This window comes from Bubalus kerabau, chromosome 12, assembly GCF_029407905.1.
Source record: "Bubalus kerabau isolate K-KA32 ecotype Philippines breed swamp buffalo chromosome 12, PCC_UOA_SB_1v2, whole genome shotgun sequence".
Taxonomy (NCBI): domain Eukaryota; kingdom Metazoa; phylum Chordata; class Mammalia; order Artiodactyla; family Bovidae; genus Bubalus; species Bubalus kerabau.
In genome coordinates, this window is record NC_073635.1 from 34,021,016 (window position 1) to 34,044,592 (window position 23,577).

The 23,577-nt window shown below is 44.3% G+C and overlaps 1 protein-coding gene across 1 annotated transcript in view; it reads right to left on the reverse strand.

Annotated features, from left to right (window-relative positions):
- The window catches only part of LOC129624506 (phospholipid-transporting ATPase IB), a 410,556-nt gene that overhangs the window by 98,494 nt on the left and 288,485 nt on the right, over window positions 1–23,577 (reverse strand). The window lies entirely within an intron of this gene.

A 23,577-nucleotide genomic window follows, 5' to 3' on the forward strand; every position in this document is an offset into this window, starting at 1 on the left:
AGGGAAAAAATGCCAAATTAAAGTGAAAAAGAAAAAGGAAGCATCAGAAATAGAACTTGCCCATAAACTTAAACATATGGGGAAAAAAATTGATCTATTCCAGTAAACTTTCCATCCCTGAGAAGGGCCGCTGAACTCGCACAGGCAGACACATCGACTGGTCCAGTAACTCAGCTCCTGCCCTGGTGCTGCCTGAACCCCCCACTGCCGACCCCCGAGAGGCTGCTGCACGCAGCCTCCGTGTGGTCACTGTCCTTTTGCTTTTAGTTTTTTCTGCACTTTTTTATGGAAAAAAAAAAAAGAGAATTCTTATCTAGTTTTAGAAAATTTACACAAAGCATTTTAAAGTTCTTTATTGAAGCAGACTGTCGAGCTACTAAACTCTCAGTCAAAATCTTGCTCTAACATTTCAGATAGGGAATCTCATGGTGACTCAAAGCTATTTCATTTTTCTTTTCAATTTTATTTTTTAATTGAAGTACAGTAGATTTACAATATTGTGTTAGCTTCAGGTATACAGTAAAGTGATTCGTGTGTGTGTGTGTGTGTGTGACAGCATGTGTAAGCTCTCTCTCAGACTCTTTTCCTTGATACGTTATTATAAAATATAGTTCTCTGTGCTATTTAGTAGGTCCTTGTTGGTTATCCATCATATATAGTAGTATGTATATACTGAGCCCAAACTCCTAATTCATCCCTCGTACACTGTTGATGGGAATACATATTGATACATCCATTATAGAGAACAGTATGTAAATTCCTTAAAAACCTAAAAATAGAGTTACCATACGACCTAGCAATCCCACTCCTGGGCATACGTATGGAGAACATTATAACTTGAAAAGATACGTGCACACCAATGTTCACAGCAGCACTATTTATAATAGCCAAGACACGGAAGCAACCTAAATGTCCATCAAAAGATGAACGGATAAAGGAGATGTGTTGCATATATGGGTTTCCCAGGTGGCGCTTATGGTAAAGATCCTGCCTGTCAATGCAGGAGACTCAAGAGATGTGGGTTTGATGTCTGCGTTGGGAAGATCCCCTGGAGCAGGAAATGGCAACCCACTCCAGTGCCTAGAGAATCCCATGGATTGAAGACCCTGGTGCGCTACAGTCCATGGGGTTGCAAAGAGTCAGACAAGACTGAAGCAACTTAGTGTGGCTGCGTGTATGTGATGGAATATTACTCAGCCATAAAAAAGAATGAAATAATACCATTTGCAGCAACATGGATAGATCTTGAGATTATCATACTAAGTGAAGTAAGCCAGATAAAGACAGATATCATATGATTTTGCTTATATGTGGCAGCCAAAAACAAATGACAAAATGAACTTCCCCAAAAGTTCATCCAAAATGAACTTATATACAAAATGGAAATATACCCACAGACATAGAAAACAAACTTGTGCCAAAGGGGAAAGAGAAGGGACAGAAGATTTAAACAGACATTTGTCCAAAGAAGACATACAGATACCAAAAGGCACATGAAAAGATGCTCAATGTAGCCATTGCATTTTTATAAAAAGACTGAAATATTCAACCCATCTTTCTATTAATAGAGCCATTGCGGTACTGCCTGGTGGCTCCCCTGGTGGCGCAGATGGCAAAGAATCTGCCTGTAATGGAAGAGACCCGGGTTTGATCCCTGGGGGCTAAGATCCCCTGGAGAAGGGCATGGCAACCCACTCCAGTATTCTTGCCTGGAGAATCCCATAGACAGAGGAGCTTGGAGGGTATAGCCCATGCCTACTATCCTGTGCTATCTTTGGTGGGCAGAAGGACGTTACCCACCCCACCGTGTAAATGCTGGGTTCCCTGGGGCTGGTCCTTTCCTGTCTCTCTGCCCACTGACCACAGGGCATGCTGCCCCTCCTGTGATCACCACCCACATGGTACTAATTTCCAAGTCAGTCTTTTGAAAGGGATATTGAAGATTATTCACTGCAGAAGCAGCAACAGAAGCGTTTATTCAAAAGCATTCTACTGAGGTTAAAAAACATATTGATATGCTTATTATTAAAAAAGAAAAAAGAAACCCAAGCCAAAAAACCAACCTGGGACCCTCAATAGACAATCCAAAGCTTTGTAGGGAGAATCATCAGGTGATAGACAGCAGGAGACGCAAGAGATGTGGGTTTGATCCCTGCGTTGGGAAGATCCCCTGGAGCAGGAAATGGCAACCCACTCCAGTGCCTAGAGAATCCCCACCTCCAGTGCTGCAGGAAACACCCACTTCAACCTGCAGCCTCCTCTCTCCTCTCATCTGCAATTATTACTAATGAGATGTGGATTGATGGCTCAGCAGGTAAAGAATCCGCCTGCAATGCAGGAGACACAGGAGACGTGAGTGCAGGTTCAATCCCTGGGTTGGGAAAATCCCTGGAGGAGGAAATGGCAACCCACTCCAGTATTCTTGCCTGGGAAATTCCATGGACAGAGCAGTCTGGTGGGCTACAGTCCCTGGGGTCGCAAAGAGTCAGACACGACTGAGCAACTAAGCATGACAGATTGAGGAAAGAACATTATCCTTATGCTCTTATGTCATACTTATAAATGTAAAGTTTTGATTGAAATGAAACATGTACATGACGGAGTGCACAGACGATATGTGTACATTGCAAACGGGCTTTCATTTTTGCCAAACGAATACTGTGAACACAGCACTCTGATGGAAGCCCCTAGAAACTCAGCAGACAATTCTTCAGGCCTCTCCCATTTCTCACTCCTCCTCCACTCAAGCCTAACCCCTGCCCTGACCTCTAACACCATAAATTAGTTTGGCACGTTTTTGAACTTTCTATGAATGTAATCACACAGCATGGATATTTGGCAAGACCACTTGGATGTTACAGAGAGTCAACCAGTCCATGGGAAAATGTTCTATCTGCCTCTTGACTGGATGTTGTCACCAGCCAAAGTGGATGCCCTCTGCTTTGCAAACTGGGTTCTGTAATATAATAAACAACCTGTGATGTCGCATCTGTAAAGCCTACGGAACACAAAGGGCCTGGCAAATGGAAGTCTCCTCATGTTTTTCTCATAATTTTCCACTTTCATGGCAGTAAATCTCTGATGGTCCCACTGGAAGAGGCCCTGAGTCTCGGAACATTTTTCCTACATGCTGCTCAACAGCTACCAGATGTGACAAAGATGCCCTGGGCTGCTGCTTGGCATAGATCCCCCGAGTGGCCGGGGAGGCGCTCTGTCCAGGGGGACCACCCCTCTCCTGCAGTCAGCACCCAGCACACATGGAAACTGTGGGGCCATAGTGGCAGCAGTTGCGTGTAACACCCTAGTCTGGATTTAGGGACCTGTTGTAAAAGGCAGGCTATGCTTCCAGATGTGGCCTAAAATAGAGAGACCAGAAGGGGGGACAACGTCCAACAGTCATTGCGTGTAAAGCCAGGGCACAAATGCCCTCCTGCTATAAGTACACATAAAGCACATGCAGTCAAATCCAGCCAGAGCCCAAAGCCACCAAGTCCACTGTGAGAATCTTCCAGAATGAGAGTGAATTGAGATTTATGACCTAATTTCCCCAGCATCACTTTAATTCACCATCATCTCCCATAATCCAACGTCTTTGGAGAGGGGTGGGACAGGGATCGTATTAGGTAAGGTGGAAAACATGGCATTGTTGATTAATACGGGTACATAAACACATAACCTCGTCTAAGAGGAGATGTACCACTACTTGCCAGTTTCAGAACTAGCTGCTATAATATCCCTAGAGATAATACTCCCTTCAGATCAAATGCAACTTGAAAACAAAGGTATATGCTAGAGGGGCAGTAATGTGCTGCTCTGGGAGGTCGCTCTCTTTTTTCAAAAGTTTAATTAAAAAAAATATTATTTTAATTATTATTTCTATTAATTAAAAAAATTTTATAATGGTGTGTTATGTTGGAGATGGCTGTCTTAGACATTTCCACACCCTCTTTGGTAGGGTTTTAATTCCATTTCTCTCTGGAATTTTGAATCTTCTGTTCCTGTTGCTTTTCCTGAACAAACCGCTTCCTTCAGTAGAAATCCTGGTTATCACAAGTTAATTCTGGATTACTCAGGGTGAGAGAGGTTGTGTGTGTCTAGGTAAATAAACACGCCATCAGGGAGCAAAGCGTGGAAACAATGCCCGTGGCTGCGTCAGAGGCCAATTTTCAGAGAGGAAGAAGCACCTCAACTCCACAAACACCCTGACTGAAGTTCCCTCCACTCAGGTTATGACTTCTAGGGGACAAGACTATAGAATCAACGGGAAGAAAGTAGATAATCAGAAATAGTGGGCACTGAGGCGTCTCTGGGTTGGGGCTGGACTGTTCAGGGGCTGGTAGTATTTTCTCCAGTTTACCTGGAGTGGCCGACACGGGAGGGGGCTCTCTAGCTTTTCAAAGCAGCTTCGACAGAGCCCTCGGCAACCCACTCCTGTATTCTTGCCTGGAGAACCCCCATGGACAGAGAGGCCTGGAGGGCTGCAGCCCACGGGGTCACGAAGGGTCCAGTATGACTGAAGCGACTAAGTTCACACATGGGACAAAGCCCAGGGACAAGGGCTCTCCTCACCCTTCCAGAATCACTCAGCAGTCAAGTTCCATCACCCAGCTCCCCCCTTCACCATCCCCCGACCCAGGACACAAGGATGGAGACTCGGGGCTGGGGGCATTCAGGAGGAGCCACCTCTGACCACTGCCAGCCCGTTCTAAGCCAGACCCTCTCCTAAGATCCCTATCAGTCCAGTGAGTGAGGGACATGCACACACACTTGTCTGTAATAATAATGATAATCTTTTTTCATAACTAAATGACACAGAGGACCCTGAGAGCACAGAGAAGGCAGGGAGCCCTCTGGGAGGCAGTGGCAGGGAGGCATGCTAAGAGGCTAAGGGGGGCTGTGTTTGGGAGGGTGACTGGGGCTGATAGGGGCCCTCAAGGCAGCCCAAGGCCAAATCCTTCCTCCTCCCTGACTTAGCAACCATGGCAGTTCCTTTGCTTCACCAGAACTTGGTTTCCTGCCTAGGAAATGGAAACTGTAGTGAGGATTAAATAGTTGAAGCATTCAATAAAGTGCCCAGCACTGGGTGAGCCCTTTTGATCAGCAAGGGCACTGAAGGCTTAAGAAAACATTTGCAGATAAAATGAGTGAAGAATCTACCTCTCTGGACAGCCATTCCTTGCTGAGTGGGGACAAGGAGTCACCGGTCATTACTAGCTGGGAAATAGATGTCTCTTTGGAACACACGGCAGTCAACGAGCTCCTACAAAGGACAGCACGAGAACCACCTGGCAATACGCAAGTGAGCACCTTGCCCAGCAAGGCATGAGGAGTTTAATAAACTCGATCCAGGGAGGACGGCTCCATCCCCCCAAACCACTCATGAACATCAAATGCCAAGAACCAGCCCTGTCAATGTTTACAGGTTTATGGTACCAAGGATGCTCCTGTTCTAAAACTCATTCTTCCCCTCCCTGCTTCTCAGGGTCTCAGCTTTGTAAGGGAAGAGGCGATATGAACAGGTCATTTATCTGCCAGCAGGCTGTGTGGGACCAGCCGCTGTCCCACTCATCTGACCCCCTGGAAATCTGATCTGCATTGATTTAAAGGAAAAGGAGGGGGCCGTCCAGGGTGTTTCATCTTTTCAAATAACTGAGATTTGATCTTGGCTGGCACAGCCCTCTCCAGCTCCACTTGGTTTGGCACTTAATGCTGCCCTGAAAACCCTCCTTGCAGGGCAAGACCATTTCTTCTGCGTTATCTCGTGGTCACAGGGCTGCTGCACTGGGCCACAGTTGGGTTTCTGCGGCGCTGGTCCCTGCATTCCAGCCTGAGCCCGGCAGGAAACGGAGCCTCTGCAGCTGCCAGCGTTTATTTACACACATTCCTGCCTCAAATTGAATTAATGAGCATAATTTAACTCAGCCGATGTCCTCCCCGCCCTCCTTCCTCTCTGCCCCACACACTCTCCGACGATCTTACTGGGATGGGACTCTGGTGGCCGGGACCTAACTCAGGCTTCTTCCCCTTTAATGGCCTACGAACCCCCTGGGACTCAGGTTACAAATGCAGACTCTAGTCCAGTAGTTCGAGACTGGATTGAGATTCTCAATCTGGATTGATATCTGGATTGATATCTCGAGACTGGCCTGAGATTCAGCATTTCAAACAAGCCCTCTCTTCAGTGACACTGGGGCTGCCGGCTAGGGGCTGCACGAATTACCGAAAAACTCACCTGCGCTGCATATAATAAGCCCCGTCCTCAGTGACTCACCTGAAGGCAAATGTGACCCCGTGAGCCTCCTGACAAACCTGACCTAATGTAAGATTTCTCAGAAGTGGGTCCACAGGGAATCCGTTTCCTGCGTCTACCTTCTCTGTGTGTGCATAAATAACACGGAATAAGTCCTATTAAACCCCAAGGCCTATTAACCCCTAAACACAGCCATACACCAATTCCAAAGTGTAGGGGTTAAAGGAGTTGGATTAGGAATGCTGGGACACTTAACTTTTACACAAAGAGCAAAAGGAACCCCACATAAGAAACTTTGGTGTGGATGTGGTTAGATGCAGGAGATCTGTTTATTGCATCGGGCAGACCCTGGAGGAATTTCCTGCATGCCAAGCCAGAGTCAGAGTGCATGGAACTTTCTCTGAAGTCTGCAATGAAACCAGCAGCTCTCCTGTGTATTCACACACTGCCTTCGCTCGTTACTCCTGGCAAAAATCCTTCCAAATTCTACCAAGTGTGGAAAAGGATTAAAAGGGGGAGTGGGGAGAGAAACATTCCCCCAAGACAAGAGAAGGCAAATTAATATATTTCAAAACCACTGTCAACGTGCTGGATTTTGCTCTTCCTGGATACGAATACATGTAATGCCTCCAGCAATAAATATCCTTAACCTTGGACCCAGCACTGTTTGCCCAGGTCCACACACACTCAGCATTTGGCTGCTTCAAGAGAGAAAGTCCCACATGTCAAAATGTGTGCAGAAAAGTAGATTTGGGGAACTTCTTTTTAGAGGAAAGATTGAATTTATCATGGAACATATTTCTTCGAGAAACTGGTAAAATGAACCACCTTTCTACCCAAACCACAAAGACTGCAAATTCCTTTGCTGGAAAAGTTGGCTGCTCTGTTGAAAAGATTAACTTAGTCTGAGTAGCTTTAGGAGGGGGCATGCAGGAGTAGATGGGATTGCATTTTTCATTTAGAGACACAGAACTTGTAAAGACACTTAGTAACTCTTGGGAGAGGAAAAATGGTATCTTATTGTAAAGATTTGTCTGGAAATTTTACATGAATTGATCTAAAGGTATTCTAGAAAGATCCTCACAATGCCTAAATTCTGCTGCAAAGCCAGAAGTCATCTCAAACCTTTCATTCCCACTTAAGGTCTCACTGTAAAGACTAACAATAAGGGAGCAGCTTCCCCTGGTTTTAGTGACTGATCCACTCAAGTTGAAACTACCACTGTTTTAATTAATATTATGAAATAATGCTAATCATATGTTTTCTTTTCTCTTATTTTGGTTGCTCCTGATTTGACAGAATCCTGAAAAAACAGAGAAATTACACTTTTTAACCTGGTGGAATGTTTAACTACTTTGTGTGTGTGTGTTTAGTAGTTCAGTCACATCTGACTCTGTGACCCCAAGGACTGTAGCCCACCAGGCTCCTCTGTCCACGGGGATTCTCCAAGCAGGAATACTGCAGTGGGTTGGCATGCCCTCCTCCAGGGAATCTTTCCAACCCAGGGGTCGAACCCAGGTCTCCTGCATTGCAAGCGGATTCTTTACCGTCTGAGCCACCAGGGAAGCCCTACTTCATGCGGAGCAAGTTTGCCAAGAGACAACCCTCTATGGATGAGCTGCTGGCTTCCCTTGAAGCAGAAGGAAAAGGAAATTCGTTCTTTGAGCTGCTGTGGACCCTGACAAGCTCTAGGTGTCTATATGTGGTTTACTTCTGACTCTAGGATTATGTCCTTCTTGAGTTCTTAATGAGCACAGCCACTTCCTAAGCTACGTCTGAGGGGGCTGAGGGTCTTCCAGAATGGTGTCAGAATTCATGGTGACAGATTTTGGTAGAAGACACCTGGGCAAAACTGTGATCTATAAATTAATTTAATCTGAAGACACTATAGCAGCATACAAAAGTTTAGAAAGGCACTTGCTTTAAGACACATGAGAGGAGACACCCCATAGACGTGACCACTGACCGGAACCCAGAGTCAGATGGAAGAGCAGGGGGCGACCATGACAGGACATCAAAGGGAAAACCAAGAACTAGCCTGAAAGAAGGCAAGAGGAATGGAAAACTACCAAATATAAACAACTCTCTGTGAAACAAAGCAAAGCGACGTAGAGAATTCACACACAGTACAGCTTCAAACACATCACTTTATCTGTCAGATGTTCATTGTTTAGAGTTCTGAGTTTTGGAAGCTCATTTCACCCTATCGAAAGTTTAGGGGATAAAGAGGGGTGGGGCTCTGTGGACAACCTGGCCCCAAAATGCTACTTTCTAAAATGACAAACTCCATTTTAGAGAACTAATGGTTACCGGGGGGAATGATGGGGAGAAGGGATAGTTAGGGAGTTTGGGATGGACATGTACACACAACTATATTTCAAATGGATTACCAACAAGGACCTACTGTAGAGCACAGGGAACTCTGCTCAGTGTTATGTGGCAGCCTGGATGGGAGGGGGGCTTTAGGGAGAATGGATACATGGATATGTATGGCTAACTTGCTTTGTTGCCCACCTGAAACTAATATAATTGGCTATATTCCAACATAAAATAAACAGTTAAATAAAATGACAACCCCAATCTTAGTAGTTACATAAATACATATAGAAGAATAAATGACAAATTGCTTTTCTTAAAAAAAAAGTTTTTGGGGAGCAAATGGCCTGAAACAGCCTCTAGAAGATGATAACCCATCACTAAGACCTATGCCAGAAAAAGGTCTTCAAAGGTTTGAACAGAATTCACATTCGTGCCTTGTATGAGAATACTGCCTTTGTTCAATTATTCCACTAAATCTGAGCCATTGAAAACACTGAAAATCTAAAGGACCAATTTTTCTTTTAACAAAATGAGCACATCCCCAAGTAGACAACTTCATTAATTATCTAAAGTTGTTCCTTGATTCTACGTTTCCAGTTCAAAACAAACCATTCTGGCATAATAAGCTATTTTCTAACATTGTGATCATCTCAGATTTTTAAAAATCTCATCTAGAATCAATAAGTTTATATAACAGAAAACTACAGTAACGTTCTAATTTTTTATTTAATTACTTTTCAATGGTGGAATGAAGACTTTTTTTTTTTAACAGCCTAGACAAGGGCTACAATTTTATTCATTTAAAATGATTCAGTCATCAGAAATTCAAGAAAAAATGAAACTCCTATGCCCTCTATTTCCTTTCATTTCTAAGAATTAATTTTCCCACATTGATCATAAGAAGGTAAAACCCAGACTCACTATGTTACAGGGCCTTTATTTATGGTCACCCTCATTCTTTCTTGATGCCATGTCTTGGAAAATTTCTCAACAACCTTGTAATTTCCTTTGGTGAAATTTTAAAGCCCTCTCCTTCCAGCTTCATTGCCCCACCTGGCCTTCTCCATCACACTAAGACTTCTCATGTCCTTCCCGTATCAATCACTCTCCCCTCCATCCGTCTCTGTTTCCCACCGCTGCTGCTTCTGGTTTCACTGGACATAGAAATCACCGTACCTACCGCTTTTCTTTCTTTTAATGAAGGTGCTGTACTGGGTACAAATCAAACTTTTTCCTTTCTTGTAATATCACTTTACATGACACTGAAATTCTACGTCCCAGAGTGGTCCTTGGTGTCAGATCCACTCCAGCTTTAAGCCACAAGCCTGGAATGCTTCCCCTTTTGACTAAAGGCACAAACCCTCTCAGAGAAGGTCTGTTTCTTCCATGAAATCATCTCAGATTTATCACAGGCCAGCTGCTAATGAAACTCTACCTATGACATTTTCTTGACCAAAACCTCCTCTCCAGCTATGTGCTTATATTTATTACTCTAAAAATAACCAATCCCTTCAACAGAATAATGAAAATGCTGTCTGATAATGCTTTTGTTTAGAGAACTTACATTTCTGCTAAAACTATCTGTGAGCCACTAACTTCATCAGTTTTATCTCCAGTAATAAAACTTTTGGAAAATGATTAGCTTAGTACTTCCTTGAACTAGGTACTCATCTCTATTCCACATTTGCCTTTCCTTTAGTATTTGCTCCAAAACAGCTATTTCCATTAAGTAATTAAACCTTAATATTAACCCTACACAAATACCAACATCAACAACAAACACTTAGCACAGATATCACCCATGTAGCTAAAAGTTATTCAACTACAATTTCAACTGGAAGTGTTTCAAAATTTTTTAAATCTAGAAATCATTCTTCTGGTGGGAAAAATGTATGGTTCGTGCACTGGTTTTTTGAGCACACTTCAGAAAATGGTAAATTAACTAATCAATCACTTCTTACATGCACACATCCTGTGCCAGGCTATTTCCAAATGTTTGACTATTTGGCATCTGCTTTTGTTATCAATTCAGCAAACAGATATTAAGCACCTATCACACAAAGTCAAATCCATTCTCCATTTCTACAGGAGAGGTGTTTAATTCTGCTTTATTAATACATTCATTTAAATACTTACTGAATGCCAGGAAAGAGCAGAGGTAGGTACCAATGATATATTGAAGAGTGTTCACTTTCCTCATAAACTTACAATTTAGAGGAAGAAATAGATATGAATTATGTGATTAGATAAATATAAATAGGGGAAGAAACTGACATGAATTATGAATCCACATAAATACAAATAGAGGAAGAAATTGATATGAATTATAAAATGACAAATATAGATTTTTAAAAAGTGTGATAAAAATAACATAAAATTTACCATCTTAAGCCTTTTAAGTTCAACAGTGTGAACTATCTTTACATTGTTCTGCAACAGATCTCTACAATGTTTTCATCCCGCAAACCTGAAACTCTGTTTCCATTGAACACAGCACCCCATTTCCCCTCCCAGCATCCCCTTCTATCTTCTGTCTCTATGACTTTGACTACTCCAGGCTCCTGATACAGTGGAACCACAAGGTGTCTGTCTTCTTGCGACTGGCTTATTTCACACAGCCTACTGTTCTCAGGATTCATCCATACTAGGTAGAGGCTGCATAGTATTCATGGCATGTACCGATTGCGTTCGTGTAACTGACTCAGGATTCATCCATACTAGGTATGTAGAGGCTGCATAGTATTCATGGCATGTACCGATTGCATTCGTGTAACTGACTCAGGATTCATTCATACTAGGTATGTAGAGGCTGCATAGTATTCATGGCATGTACCGATTGCATTCGTGTAACTGACTCAGGATTCATCCATACTAAGTATGTAGAGGCTGCATAGTATTCCATGGCATGTACCGATTGCATTTGTGTAACTGATTACATGTCAACAGGCACTTTGCTGCTCCTTCCTCTTGGCTATTGTGAATCCTGCTGCTTCGAACAAGAGTGTACAAATACCTCAAGATTGTGCTTCCAATTCTTTCGGGAATAAGAAGTGAAATTATGGGATCATGTGGTAATTCTTTACTTTTTGAGGACCCTCCATACTGTTTTTTTGCAGTGTCCACACCATTTTACATGCCCACCAACTATGCCCAAGGATTCCATTTTCCCACATTTTGCCAGCGTTTGCTGTTCTTTGAGTCTTTTTAAATAGTGGCTATCCTAATGTGTATAAAATATTATCTCACACACAAAGGTAGATTTTTAACTGTGGTAAGTGCAAGGGAGAGAGGTAAGTTGTGTTAAGAGAACACATACCTAGGAGGGGTCCACCTTGTCAAGGCCATAAGAAAAAGTACCTGCAGGAAGAAACGACTCATCTGAGGTCTGAACACCAGGTGAGCCCTAGCTCCGTACAAGGTAGAGACCAGGGCATTTAGGAAGTGGGGGCAGGAGCAGCTACACTGTGGGAGCTTAAACAGGGCCTACCCGGGAGTGAAGGAAGGCCAGTGTGGGTGGGGCGGGAGTGGGCGCTGGACAAACAGGCCTGGCAAATGGCTTGTACTTTTACCCTGAGCACACTGGGAGGCCAGGGGGACAACTCCATCAGCTTTCTGTTTTGAAAGCCACTTTGGCTGCAGAGGGCTTCCCTGGTGTCTCAGATGGTAAAGATTCTGCCTGCAGTGCAGGAGATCCAGGTTTGATCCCTGGGTGGGGAAGATCCCCTGGAGGAGGGAATGGCTACTCACTCCATTATTCTTGCCTGGAGAATTCTGTGGACAGAGGACCCTGGCAGGCCACAGTCCATGGGGTCACAAAGAGTCGGACACGACTGAGCGACCTGGCTGCTCAGAACAACAGGTCTAGACAGATTTTGAGAAACCAGTCATGAGGCTACTCTACTGCAATGGTCCAGGCATGAAATTCTGTAGCACTAACTAACTGGGTGGGAGCAGAACCGGATGGAAGGGGACAAGGTAAGAGATATTTAGGAGGTAGAAACAGTAGGGCTTGTATCCAGCACAATGAGGTTGGAATAATGGCCTGAAACTCTAGAAGGAATAAAAAGGATGGGGGTTCATACAGTCTTAGGAATTAAGAATCCTACTTGAAATTGCCACTTGCCGAACAAATTAACCCCCTGTTCAGAACAGATCTAGTTTACTTTTGGTGGCACCGGTTACTGTGATGCCAGTGACTCCTTAGTTGGTTGCATCTGTGTGCATGCTCAGTCATGTCCAACTCTTTGTGACCCCATAGACTGAAGACCATCAGACTCCTTTGTCCATGGGATTCTCCAGGCAAGAATACTAGAGTGGGTTGCCATTTCCTCCTCCAGGGAATCTTCCCCACCCAGGGACTGAACCCATGTCTCCTGCATTGGCAGGTGGATTCTTTACCGCTGAGACACCAGGGAAGTCCTTTCAGCTGGCTGCCACATCATAGAAAAGTGACAAAAGGCCTCCATCCTAACCTCTTCCATCCCACATCCAGGAGGATGTGGTCAGGGAATTAGCCAGCACTTTGGAAAAACCACCTGAAGTCAGATCCAAGCTTTATAAGTCTTGGTTTATACACTTTGCTTAAAGCAATTAATAAGCAGCGATGAACAGCAGCTCCGGAGGCCCCAGAGTTTCTTCTTTAGGGGAAGCCTCCTGTAAGAGCCAAGACCCTTTTCACTGCAGGTGACAGAGATCAAAGTCAGGCACCCACACCATGCTGCAGAGGAAGGTCCTGGAGGCCAGGCTTCTCCCAGGCCCCAGTCTTATCTGAGCCTGGGTTTCCCACCTCTTAATCTTGCCTGCACTAAATTTAGTCCTGGAGCGTGAAACTGCTGTTTAAGAGCTGGGCTGTCTGATACATTAGTTGCTGTCCAGATGTGGCTACTGGGCACTTGCTATTGAATCAGCCTGCCCTGGGATGCCCTCCAAGTCCAACGCATACACTGGCTTGCAAAGCTTTAGTGCAGCAACACAAATTACCTCTTTAATAATTTCTTTTAATGTCGACTACATGTTTAAGTGATACTACTTTGGAAACGGTGGGCTAACTACATTAATAAAGCTAACTTAATCTGTTCAATTTTCCTTTTTTTAATGGGGCTGCTAAAAAATTCAATGCTATAATGTGTCTCCCATTATATTAATATTTCTATAGGACAGCATTGCTCAGGACCACGTGACTCTGAGCCATGTTGAATTGTTGGCTGCAGAGAGAACGAGGTCCATGTCAGAAAAACTTCTATTTCCTTTCATCTCATTTTTGAACAACCACTTCATGTCTTCTTTTTCTTGGGGGGGCCATGGCAGGAGAAGGGCATAGGAAAGCCCCAAAAGTAGTCAAATTCCCTGGGTACCCTGACTCTCCAAACTCTGAGGCAAGATGCACAGTAGGGAAATTCACCAGCTGCTTTTCTACAACATAACCAGTTTCCCGGAAGGGAAGAGTTCCCGTTACCTTAGCTTGACCCAGCTGATTTTATCCTTTGTGTCTGTAACTTAGCAATTTTTTTGTTAATTAGAACCCTTTTCAGAAGTAACAGAAAGCCAACTTGAATTGCATTCTTCTGCAAAAATGGGTATATATTGATTTAATGTATCTGGAAGTTCACAGATCATTCCAGCTTCAGGTAGAGCTTGATCCAGGTGCACACTCAATGCCATCATCTCTCACTTTGGCTTTCCTCTGTGCTCGATTCATCCCCGGTCACACACTCTCTTGGCGGTGGCCCATGGCATCTTGAGACTGATGATATTCCTAATATATAACAAACCCAGCAGCAAGAGAGCTCCTCCCTTCCCTCTTAGTTTCTATAAATAATCCCTAAATTGTCTCTAAGTGGCCTTGGTGGGACACCATGTTGTTCCTGAATCAATCCCATGGTCCCCGAGACGAAGATCCTGCTTGACTAGTCCTGGGTGGCAGGTCCAGACCCAGAGGCAGAGCAGCAGTGGAACCAGCCCTGTTTGAGTGCATATTCTGAAAGAGGGGATGGGACTGGGGTGCTGGGGCCAGAGGAGGGGAAAAGGGATGTAGGGCAGGCGGCAGGTGAGGAGATGCTGCCGTGGGGTGGAGTTGGGGAAGATGTCTCCATTTCTCTATTCCTGTCTTTTGCCAAAGGAATGCCAAACACAATGGCTGGTTAATCCAACTCAAAAAGCATATGATTTCAATGAACACTGGATAGTTTGTAGCACCCTGAGAAGGACCAGCACATCCACATGTGCCCTTCGTTCTGTTTCTATCCTTTAAGACCAGGGATCCCTGACACACTGTTGGTGGGAATGTAAACTGCTGCAGTCACTAGGGAGACCAGTGTGGTGGTTCCTTAAGAAACTAAAACTAGAACTACCATTTGATCCAGCAGTCCCACTCCTGGGCATATATCCAGAGAAAAACACGATCTGAAAAGATACCTGAACCCCAGTGTTCACAGCGGCACTATTCACAATAGCCAAGACATGGAAATGACCTAAAGATCTGTCTGGTCTTGAATTAGCACACAGCATCCTTGAAACGAGAGGCCAAAATAAAACAAACTGCCAGGATGGAGAGAATGGCGCGGGGGGCAGGGCTAGGAAAATTTCGGCTTTCTGTCATGTGCTTAGAAAAAGGCCATTGTTTGAAACTGGCCTGACTAGGGTTCACAGGCAGTTGTTGCTCAGTCGCTCAGTCGTGTCCAACTCTTTACAACCCCATGAAACACAGCATGTCAGGCTTCCCTGTCCTTCACTATCTCCTGGAGCTTGTTCAAACTCATGTCCATTGAGTCAGTGATGCCATCCAACCATCTCATCTGAATGAAGAAGATGTGCTACATATATGCAACGGAACATCACTCAGCTATAAAAAAGAACTAAAGAATGCTATCTGCAGCAACATGGATGGACCTAGAGACTATGATCCTAACTGAAGTAAGTCAAAGACAAATACCATGTACTATCACTTATATGTAGAATATAAAATGGATACAAATGAACTATTTACAAAATAGAAATAGAATCACAGACATAGAGAACAAATTTCTGATTACTAAAAGGGAAAGGTGGCAGAGTGGGACAAATTGGGGAAAATAAATACATAAAATATTAAATAGATTTTCTTAAAAAAGCAAAGTTGGAGACAAAGGAGAACAGGGTGCTGGATTAGGATGGACCCACAGTACTATCAAGTAAGACTTTGAAATCGATGGCTATTTCCTTATAAGAGATGCCTTGTCCCATGCTAACAATGTGTGTTTACATTATGGTATGTCTAAAATTTTCCATAATAAAAAAATCTTAAAAATTAAGAAAAAACACACTGCAGTAATTTTACTTAAAAAAATATGTGGATGAAAGTGCACTACAGACATGAACACAGATAACCTAGACTTCTCTTTTCCTGCCTTTTGCCAAAGGAATGCAAAAAAAAAAAAAAAAAACAACAACAGCTGGTTAATCCAACTCAAAAGGCATATGATTTCGATGAACATCTGATAGTTCATAGCACCCATGGCAACAACAGTTAAAGCTCTAACCTGCTTTAAGTCCTTCCACTATTTGGTGCTCTGGTATGCTGTCAATAAGAGATTTGCATCCTCATTCGCACAAAACAGGGAAAATTGGTACATGTATAATAGAGTGCTGAGATTCTGTTTTCTCTCTTCTTAGCCTAACTCAACCTATCTTCTCCTGCACAAATCCTGTATCTGCTGGTCTTTCTCAGGCACCTCTGTATCTCTTAAATAGAATAAACCTAAAGAACCCGGATGTCGGCGGGTGGCGGGGAGAACTACAGCTCTGGTCCCCAGACAGGCATTTCCCTTCACAGATGTTTGAGAAGAAGTCAATCCCTGTAGAGAACTTCAACCCCAGGGCTCCCCATGCACATTTCCACATGTTTGGAGAAAGGAAAAGTTCAAAACCACATCAAACATCCTCTGTGACCGTGGAGGATAAATATTCCAAACAAACAAAATCAGCATGTAATGTGTACTTCAATTTGCTGACGGATATTTTAAAAATTAACATTAGAATGAATGGCAAACGCCAACATCACCTCAAGACCTTTAACCCCAGAGAAGAAGAACTCGCAACCAAAGCCGTCCGGTCTTGAATTAGCACACAGCATCCTTGAAACGAGAGGCCAAAATAAAACAAACTGCCAGGATGGAGAGAACGGCGCAGGGGGCAGGGCTAGGAAAATTTCGGCTTTCTGTCATGTGCTTAGAAAAAGGCCATTGTTTGAAACTGGCCTGACTAGGGTTCACAGGCAGTTGTTGCTCAGTCGCTCAGTCGTGTCCAACTCTTTACGACCCCATGAAATGCAGCATGTCAGGCTTCCCTGTCCTTCACTATCTCCTGGAGCTTGTTCAAACTCATGTCCATTGAGTCAGTGATGCCATCCAACCATCTCATCCTCCGTCACCCCCTTCTCCTCGATTGCTGTTTAAATATCAAGTATGTGTAGAAATTCTACATTTATATTTGAAAAATTCTCTGAAACTGCAGGGCAAGTCACTTCAGATACAATCTAACAAAACCAAACTTTTAAGACGTTTTTAAGAAGTGACTGACACTTATTTGATCCCTGGTTTGCACCAAACATTGCCCTAGGTGATCACCATAGTGATGGTGTGTGAGGGCTCGTACCCTGAGACCTAGGGGACTCAGGAAGCCCCAGCTACCTCCCGCAGCCTGACCAAGGTGCTGGTTTCTTTTTTTCTAAGCCCCTATCTGTTCATATGGTTGTAGAGTGAATTATCAGATGAACTAATGCTAATTTATTATACATGTAATTTCACAGGCAGAGCATATTTAGTTGAATGTATATTTTGTTTGGGACATAGTACTTTCTCAGTAGACATCATCTGTTGTTACTCATTGGAAAAGACCCTGATGCTGGGAAAGATTGAGGGCAAGAGGAGAAGGGGTCAACAGAGGATGAGATGGTTGAATGGCATCACCAACTCGATGGACATGAGTTTGAGTAAGCTCCAGGAGACGGTGAAGGACAGGGAAGCCTGGTGTGCTGCAGTCCATGGGGTCGCAGAGTCGGACATGACTTATTTATTTTCTTTCATGTCTTTATTAACTCCAAAGATAGATATTACTTTTTAAAAAAGATTTTTTGATGTGAACCATTTTTAAAGTCTTTGTTGAATTTGTTACAGTATTGTTACTGTTTTATATTTTGGTTTCTTGGCCCCATGGCATGTGGGATCTTAGCTCTCTGACCAGGGATAGAACCCACACCCCACTTGGCACTGGAAGGCGAAGTCTTTACCACTGAGCTACCACGGAAGCCGCATATTATCTACTTCTCATACCTGACAAAACTAAGGCTCAGAAATAACACAATTTTGGCTCTTATGGACAACTGACTTAACTTGATCGATTTCTTAAGCACGAGGCTAATTTAATTCACATCCCACTTTCACTGTTAGGATTTGCAGTGAATAGGAAAGAAGTTTGATTCAGGTCACATTAACCTAGACCTCAGTGGATCCCGCAGACCCTGTAGGAAGCATCCAGGTTCCAGTGGGTGCTGGTCCCATTCCTTTAGGAAGAATCTGGAATTACTTTGAGGGGCAAATGGATTTTATAAAGCATACTTTCTTCCTTGTTTGGTAATCAGGAAAAGAAAAACAGAAACAATTTGGCGTGACATGTAATGACTTTGAAAGCCAATTTCTGATAGAACTCTTGTCCAATGCCTGAATTTTCTGATTTTTAGAGCCCAGATATTTATAGGCCTATATTTATAGTGAGAACTCAACTAGATAGCCCTGGTCAAGTGACTGTTTTTGATTTCCCTTTTATTAGTGAAGAACTTCTTGTTATAGTTTTCTTTATTTATTTTTCAGTTCTAGTGACTAACTCAGATAGGGATTCGTGCAGGGAGACTTCAAGAGGCAAATGTATATGAATGTAGGAACTCTGGAGGCCAGGCACATAAAAACCAGAAAGTCCTTAACCTCTTAATTTTATTCCTATTGCTATTTTTTCTGAAGAAGGCAATGGCACCCCACTCCAGTACTCTTGCCTGGAAAATCCCATGGACGGAAGGGCCTGGTGGGCTGCAGTCCATGGAGTCGCTAGGAGTCAGACACGACTGAGCGACTTCACTTTATTTTTTCACTTTCATGCATTGAGAAGGAAATGGCAACCCACTCCAGTGTTCTTGCCTGGAGAATCCCAGGGATGGGAGAGCCTGGTGGGCTGCTGTCTCTGGGGTGGCACAGAGTCGGACACGACTGAAGCGACTTAGCAGCAGCAGCTGTATTTTCAGATCATGTCATCTAGAAACAGCAAGGTCCTCCTTGGATGTCAGTCTTATTATTATACAAAATGCACAAACTGAAAAATGTAAACTGCACTTCAGCAGATAATTTGGCCAAGTTCCACACAGAAGAACACTGTACAAAGAAGATGTCAGACAGTTATTTCAAACCAAGAGGGAAGTTTCTACTGATGGGACTTCCTGCCTTACTGGGATGACCACGTCTCACCCTAGCCAGGCCATAGGCTCCTGAAATATGTTATTTAAGAAAAATAGGATCAACTCTATTCAATATTGCTGTGTTAAAAGATTAATTCCAATGAATTTATGATATTCACATTAGGTGTTTCTGGGATATTCTCATCTAAAACACTCATAATTGCAACACTCAAGTAATTGTTTACAAAATCTGTAAACAAATCTATAAATACCTAAGTTTGAGTAAAATAGAACATGGGATATTAAAGCCTATGACTGCTTTTTAAAAATCATCTGTTTTCTTTGTTGCCCTTATACTCGCAAACATAAGAGAAAGCTCCGTCCACAGGAGGCTGACAGCTGCTTCTCACTGAGGCCAGGCAGCCCGGGAGGATGCTCCTGGGAGGGCCTGCACTGGGGGCGGCCTTCGAGGCTGCTGCACCTGCTGTCTGGAAAACTGCGTAACAGACGTTTGCTGGTTTTAGTCTTTCTATTCCTTCTCTCACAGCAGCAGTTTGATTCTGGAGCTGGCATCTCTCCCAGTGGTGAGCAAGTCCAGGCAACCTTACCCACTGTGCATAAGAGCAGACCAAGTCTCTGATGGGCTTCTTTCGGGAGCAGACATGCGACTTTGCCAGGAACCCCCACTGAACGTTTCCTTGCATCCCCCTCCTTCAGGGTTCTGAACCACCCATGACAGCATGGAGTGAGGGACAAGCTCCCCACTGGACTGAGGGGTGGAAAGTCTCCCTAAGGGGCTGGGCTCATCCAAGAGGGCCAGAATGGGATATGAACTGGGCCCCTCAGCAAAGGCGGGAGGGAAGGTGGGTGCTGGGGACAAACGGCGGCGTCCCAAGCTACAACAGTTAACCTGAGGACCAGGGTTCTCCTGGTCCTCAGGCCAGTGTTGGCTTGACACAGACAGTCTGGAATGTTCTGAGCAGAGATGGCCCTTACCCCAGCTTCTCAGCGTACCTCTTAAAGCACCTGGAAACAAAAACCCTTTTTTTATATTTATATGGAAAATGCCTGTGCCTGAGATCTTGCTCAGCTGCAAAGTCCAGAGAAAGCCAGCGCGTAGGGAAGATGAGGAATTAATCGCTTTGATCCAAGGACAGCACCGAGGCAGCCAGACCCACCCTGCCCCGCCTTCCCGTTCACTCTTAGTCCACTGGGATCTGCCTTGTGTATACAAAGTGTGTATATAAAACTCAAAAGTAAAGCCGTTCCTGGGTTTGGATAAAAAAAACAAAAAGGGCTGTCCTCTGCCAGAAGCTGGCTGGAGCCTGGCACTGCAGACGGAGTTAGCAGTTTGTCAGCTTTGAAGTGAAGGTTTCTTTCCCTCTTTACTAGCCGTGGAAAGGACTTTAAAGGAAAAGCAAGGAGCAGTCGGTGAGCAGTGCTTTTCTGTGGCGGACGAGGTAATGTCTCAGGGTATAACCTGCTGCTTAGAGCGCGGGGCTGAGAGCAGACGCCACACCACCTGCGGGAGCTCACAGGCCCACCGCTCAGAGACGCAGCGCGCTGCGGACACCCAGATGCCGTCTTCTCCGGGAACCCCCAGGGCTGGCTTGAATGTCAGGGGTCACCTTTTAGGTGTGGTGAGCAGGGGTGCTCCAGCTTTAGACAGCCTGGAGATTTATCAAAATTCAGAGGCTGGGGCTCCATGCTCAGGGATTCTGATTGTGTGTGTGTGTGTTGCAAGTACATATTTTTTTTTGGTGAAGAAAGAGGTTGTCATTTTAACAAGCAGCCCAGATGGTTCCGATGTAGGTGGTCAGTGGACCCTACTAAGAAATTTCACCTCAAGAACCTATAGAATGTTGAAAATAAAACAAAGTAAAAAAGAACCCATAAAATGTTAAAACTCTTTAGCCAAAAGAAATGGGAGTTTGTCACAATATTCCGATTTATAAAGGCTTGAGGAAATAACTGACCAATGAAAGATGAAGATGAGGAGGCAAGTCTCTCAGGTAATTCTATTTTGACTCCTGGTAAGAAATGCCATTTGCCTTCAGAGACTAGTTTAATTTTACGACTCAAAAGAACCGCATTCCATTGCCAAAACCTGACTGCCCGTGACCTACAAAAAATGGCTTATAAAAATCACTAGAAACAATCTTATAATAATATAACAACAATAATTTTTAAAATGCAGTCTTTTTTTCCAGAATATTATCACCCTAAAGCCTTCGCCAACCATCTTAGTCAGCTTGAGCTGCTATAACAAAACACCCCAAAGTGGGTGGCTTCTCAACAGTAGGAATGTATTTCTCCCTGGTCTGGAGGTTGAGTATCTGACACCAGGGTGCCATCCTGGCTGGGCTCTGGTGAGGGCCCTCTTCTGGGTGGGAGATGTCTAACTTCTTGCATCTATTTTTTCCCTCTCTTGCTGTGTCTGTCAGGCGTTTTTAAAAATTGAAGGATAGATGACTTACAATATTGTGTTAGTTACAGGTGTATAGCAAAGTGACTCAGATATATATTTTTTTCAGATCCTTGCCTTTTCACACAGCAGAGAACGAACAAGCTGTCGCTCAGATTGTCTCTCCGCTCACCTGATCTCTAGTCCCTCCCCAAGGCCCCACCTCCATGCTGGAGGTGGGGGGGGGGCGGTCAGGGCTTCAACACAAATTTGAGGGGGGCCCAAACATTCAATCCACAGGACCAACATAGCACCAAAGGGATGGATATGACTTGGCCATATTTTCAAATTCAAGACCAGAGCTAAGAAATAGTCCTTTCAACACAGACTGTGGATTATCCACCCAGCAGCCCCTGGACATGAAAACTACAGTAATATTGCCTTCCATGTCTAATGAAAACCTCAGTCTCAGCCAGTGACAGACAATTTCAGAACAACATCTTTTGCCTCATGGAAACAGACCAACCAACGGAAAAGCTGAAATGATGTGGTTTATGTTAAAAAAAAAGCTTTTATACCCAAGTGAAACATGATTTAATATTACAAGTTCCTTGCTCTTGCATGGCAGGAATAGCTCACTGGTTTTTTTTTTCAGAAAGTCCCCAACTATGGAAATTTCATCATTACATTGAGCCTTTGAACCACACAAAAGAACATGCAACTCGGGCTACATAGTGAATGGTCCCGCCACATGTCAAAGGTCACCCTCCTGATGAACTGGCGACCAGCCTATCTCATGCACATCTGAATTGGGGTTACTGGAGTGAACACAGAGGGGTCACTGGAACATCTCTCTGGGGAGGGGCTTTCAAAGGAGGGGGCTTTGTCAACCAGTCACCCGTCAGCTGATTCCATCCTTCTGCTGTCATTCTCCTCTAATTTAGAAGACTGTTCTCTACAGTTGCCTGCTGTCCCTTTTATCGTCCTCTGCCCCAAATCCCAGAACATGAAGCAGATATTTTAGGCACCAAGCCTTACCCAGTGGTCATCATTATGGATAGTCTTCTTGCTTAATTAACCCATGCATATGGAATCTAGAAATATGGTACTGATGAACCTATTTGCAGGGCAGCAATGGAGATGCAGAAGTAGAGAAGAGACTTGTAGACACAGTTGGGGAAGGAGAGGGTGGGACAAATTGAGAGGGTAACATAGAAACATATACACTACCATATGTAAAATAGACAGCCAGTGGGAATTTGCTATATGATGCAGGGAGCTCAACCCAGTGCTCTGTGACAACCTAGAGGGGTGGGATGGGTGTGTGGCGGGGGTGGGTTTCAAGAGGGAGGGAGCATATGTATACTTATGTGTAATTCATGTAGATGTGTGGCAGAGGCCAGTACAATATTGTAAAGCAATTATCCTCCAATTAAAAAAAAAGTTCAAGAACAGAAAGAACTGATTGAAGTGTACAAAGCATCTTTGCTGGGAAATGCTTGTTTTGCTACACAACAATCTTCTTGATTCATTTACTGCTCTGTAACTTCCTCTACCACTTGGATTTGGGAAGGACCTGAAAAGTGTGCTACATGTTTGTCCTGGTGCCTTACAGGAGGCAAAGCTGTGTTCAGGGACATACAAGTCGCCCCTCTAGGACACGTCCATCCTGTTCAGCACCTCAGAGGAGGTCCCAGGCCCCCGAGGGTGCATCAATGGATTCACCAAGTAAAAATGGCAAGCAGCCCACCCTGATGACCTCACAGTAAACACTTGCTGGGCACGTATCTAGACCTGGGAGACCTGAGTTCTGGCTCATTTGTGCAGAGTAAGTGAGGTAAAAATAGCAGCCTGATGTGCCATGCATGGGCCTGCCCCTATAATATGTCAGTGTGGGGCAGGAGCCAGAAGAAGCCTGCAACCCACAGCCCTCTCTTCCCATGCTTGGTTCTGACCGGAGACACCAGCGCCCTTGTGCAAATTTGGGGGGATGACCCAGAGCAAACCTTAGCAGACCCAGCGCACGCCCCCTGTGAACAGCTGCCCAGGCCCTGCGGTGTGCTCCGGGCCTGGAAATGGGGACAAAACAAGGCAGGCCTGGCAGGTAGAGTTGGGGAGCAGACTACAGCTGGGGTGCTGCCCCAGCACCAGGACTGCTGACCTGGACAAGCCCAACCAAGGATG